At 42.0% G+C, this 4,422-nt stretch overlaps 1 pseudogene; it reads left to right on the top strand.

Moving 5' to 3' along the window:
- The first annotated feature begins 1,003 nt into the window (after positions 1-1,003).
- Positions 1,004-3,298, top strand: LOC150021308 (septin-2 pseudogene; annotated as a pseudogene).
- The last annotated feature ends 1,124 nt before the right edge of the window (positions 3,299-4,422 follow it).

The following is a 4,422-nucleotide window of genomic DNA, read 5'->3' as shown; positions in this document are numbered from 1 at the left end:
TCAGTAAAGATATGAGACCAAGATACATGAAATATTTTATTAAAGGTCACGCACCTAGTTAGTGGCAAAAGTCATGAAAACCCAACACAGAGTGGGGCAAAGTAAGTTTATTTACAGTTTTGAGTATACAAAACATTTATTCTTATATTCTTATTTATTATTTATTATATTATGTCTCATACAAACAACTGTAAACCTACTCTTGCCTCACCCTATATACTGTCTCCTAGATTAAATTTTGTCTATTATGTATGGGTGGTAAAGCCAGTTCCAAAATTCTCTCTCCATCCCTGGATCAGTACTGGGTCTCTGAAGCAAATAATTTTTCTTTCTTCCTACAAAGAGATTGTTCTAAATAGTCATGCCTGAAGGGCAGTTAAACTAATAGTCTATCACTAACAAGTTTTCTCTCTGTCCTTAAAAAGAATTTACCCTTCAATGATAAAGGTTCCTTCACCTGATATATTTTTCTAACATTCTTTTTCTGTCTTTCTGATCTATAAAGGACTATATAATTCCTTCTATCTTGTTTTTGTTAGTTCACCTTCACTACATCTCCAGCAACCAAAACAGAACATGCCCTAAACTAAACTTTTTTTAGGGCTGACTTCATAGACGTGTGATTTGTACTGGCCACGGCGGTCAGCCCTTGGTTTAATGTTCTGCTGTTACTGTTTTGAAATTCTTAAGAAAATTTTGTTTTGAAATGGGCCTCAAGGATTGTGTTGCCGTTTCTGCTTTTTATTCTCCCCCTGCCAGCACTACAAATCTGTTCTTCTTTCTATCTACTCCATTTTTGAAGGACACCACCAATAGCTGCCTCATTATGTAATGTTGGAAACAAAGATTCACCTTTAACTTCACCTCTTCTTGATCACCTACACATCCAATTTTTGGCAAAGTCTTATCAATTTAATCTCACAAGGTGTCTTACAAAGAAACCCCCTTTTCCATTTTCACCATATTCAATATAAATAATAATTTAAAAACTACTTTCTCCTGCTCTACGGCTTCTCTGTGATTGACGGAACTTGACTAAAGATGTCTAAGCAACAACCAGACCAGTTTATAAATCCAGAAACTCCTGGCTATGTTGGATTTGCAAATCTTCCCAACCAAGTTCACCAAAAATCAGTGAAAAAAGATTTTGAGTTCACACTAATGGTGGTTGGTGAATCGGGTCTAGGAAAATCAACTCTCATAAACAGCCTGTTCCTGACGGACCTCTACCCGGAAAGAATCATACCTGGAGCTGCAGAGAAAATTGAAAGAACAGTCCAGATTGAGGCTTCGACTGTGCAGATTGAAGAGCGAGGGGTCAAGCTGCGCCTGACAGTGGTGGACATCCCTGGCTATGGTGATGCCATCAACTGCAGGGACTGCTTCAAGACCATCATCGCCTACATCGACGAGCAGTTTGAGCGGTACCTGCACGACGAGAGTGGCCTGAACCGCCGCCACATCGTGGACAACAGGGTGCACTGCTGCTTCTACTTCGTCTCGCCCTTCAGGCACAGGCTGAAGCCCCTGGACGTCGCGTTCATGAAGGCCATACACAACAAGGTCAACATCATGCCCGTTATCGCCAAAGCCGACACGCTCACGCTGAAGGAGCGGGAGTGCCTGAAGAAGAGGATTCTGGATGAGATCAAAGAACACAGTATCAAAATCTACCACTTGCCTGATGCCGAGTCAGATGAAGACGAGGATTTTAAAGAGCAGACCCGGCTTCTTAACGCCAGTATCCCATTCTCTGTGGTTGGATCCAATCAGCTGATTGAAGCCAAAGGCAAGAAGGTTCGAGGCCGCCTCTACCCATGGGGGGTCGTGGAGGTGGAGAACCCGGAGCACAACGACTTCCTGAAGCTGCAGACGATGCTCATCACTCACATGCAGGACCTCCAGGAGGTGACCCAGGACCTCCACTACGAGAACTTCTGCTCTGAGAGGCTCAAGAGAGGTGGCAGGAAAGTGGAAAATGAGGACATGAATAAAGACCAGATCTTGCTAGAAAAGGAAGCGGAGCTCCGCCGCATGCAGGAGATGATCGCGAGGATGCAGGCGCAGATGCAGCTGCAGCTGCAGGGCGGTGACAGCGACGGCGGGGTCCATGGGCACCACGTGTGAGAAAACGCTTTGCAAGATAAAACATTCCAGATGAGTAATCCAGGTCTGCATTTTCAAGAAATTGTTGAAGAGGTGCCCATCCACACTTCACAGTGCCTGTGGCTCAAAAATTTAATTTTTAAAAATCTTCTGATGTGTTCTTTTTATGAAGTACTTCTAACATTTGTATTCATTACTAGAGGGTAGACTTTATATTTTGTGAATGAACTTGGCATTTTCATTTCCTTCTACCTTATGTAACCACTAACATTAGTTAGACTTGATTTCCAGGGATCAGGCAGCATGTTAACGTGACTTGGCTGGCCTAACCCATGAGTCCTGGACGAGTGCTCTTGATTTGTTTCCAGAACATTCATACTTACGCAGAGTGTTCCTGAGTGGTACAGAGATGCAGACCTAGTGACAGAGAGGGAACAGCCATTTGCTCACCCGGACCACGTGTGGAGATGCTTCCCGGCCTCGCCTTTGATGGAGCCCAACACCAAAGACCAGTTTTGCTGCTATAACTCAGTACCTTTCATTCATCTGCACATTAATCATTTTTACCAAATGAAACAGTTATCTAATGAGATACATGTTTATACTTAAGGAGTCTTAAAAACAACAGTCCTTTAGGGGTAAACTTTAGAAGTCTGGATATCGCACTAGGTTATTTTTCAAACCACAGTGCAGAGAACCTGGCGCAGCCACTTCTGTGGCATACAGAGCAAGTCAGGGGACTCCAAGAGCTCCAGTTTTCATACAGCAACTAAAATTCTTACAACAGAGGCAGTAAACTATTTTTGCTCAAAGGAAAATTAGCAATCGATCTGTTCAGAAACTAACGTCTTGTATGTTTTTGCTGCACTTTAATATATTTCTATAACTGCAGGTGTAGATCTGCTTCAGCAGTGGAAACCCTTGGGGAGGTGGGTGCCAAGCCCAGACCTGTCGCAGGCCTTGGGGTTCCGGCCCCATGAAGCCCAAAGTGCCAATCAGGTTCTTCCAATGTAGCTTTCCTTTACCTGTTTCTTTTTTTAATGGTTTTCTGAAGGGAGGCAAATCCCACTGGTCATTTCTTTTTTAATATGTGATCGTCTCAGGTATTGTTAGTCGCCACTGTTTCATTATTTGTAATGCAGTTTTCCCCACCCATCCTGTAAGAATGGAAGACATTTTAAGTCGGCACCGAGGCCTGTCTGCAGATGCTGCCAGTCTAGCCCCGCTGGTTGGTTTTCTGTGATTTGTGGCCCTTCCCTCCTGGCATGTCTCTGTCTCAACTCTCTGGGTGCTGATGCTCCAGGGCGTGCCTTTTCTTTTCTTCTTCAGCATTTCCACCGAAGTTGAGAAAAAGTGACAGATGAAAGACCTGGAGGGAGTAGGTGCTGACTCACTGTTTTCATTTTGCTATAACAGAGGGTTAAAATGGATGAGGGTTATTTTGGCCAGAAAAATAAAAGAGGTAAAAATACGTTAGTTACAAAAGCGTACGTGCTAGCATGGCCCTGCACTGTTATGTCATTGTGAGCAGTCCAGAGCTTCAGGTTTAGGCACATTGTGCAAAGGTTTACCAAGTATTCCATGACTTGAGAGCACCTCCAGGGCCAATTATTTGGGCTATTTTGGCATTTATTAATGGTGCTGATAAAAGGGGAGCATCTGCAGATGGTCTGTGTAAGCCGTGTGAGTAAAACTGCGTCTGGGGGCCGGCCTGCTGCCACCTAACGGTTACACATGTGGGTGGACCTGCACCTTTGCATCCCTTTTTATGCCCAAACTGAAATAAGTATTTTTGCTAACAATAATTGTTCTTTTACTAAGAGACACTCTTTACCTCTAGAAGTGTGTTTTGACAGCTTATTTTACACAGTCCTTTTGTATCCTTTGAAACTAACTCTTCATCAATAAAGCACTATTGTTTAGAGGTTAAAAAAAAAACTACTTTAACAAAACTCAGACTTGATTTGAAATCAGGTTTCTGTTACTTTTTGGTTCTAAGATTTTTCAGCAAGTCGATTAATGTCTTGAATTTCTAGTTTCTCATCTATGAACTAGGAATAATAAAACTTACCTTGTAGATTTAGGAACTACAAATAAAATTTAATTTAGTATAGTGCCTATTTTTAATTTAGAGAGGAGATGGAAAGTTTCTAAAATTTAATTCTATCCCAACTTCCAACAATACCTTATCCTCATATCAGTTATCAGGGTATAATTTTAAGAAATATATTTTATCCACAGATTATTTATTCATTCAACACTGAGAATTCATCCCTATGAAGAATTAAAACAGTGCTCTTCCCTCAAAACAAACAA

The sequence above is a fragment of the Furipterus horrens genome, unplaced genomic scaffold (genome assembly GCF_987537825.1).
Source record: "Furipterus horrens unplaced genomic scaffold, mFurHor1.1.pri manual_scaffold_1, whole genome shotgun sequence".
NCBI classification, from domain to species: Eukaryota; Metazoa; Chordata; class Mammalia; order Chiroptera; family Furipteridae; genus Furipterus; species Furipterus horrens.
Note: the sequence above shows the minus strand (reverse complement) of the source record. Positions and strands in the feature narration are given on the sequence as shown.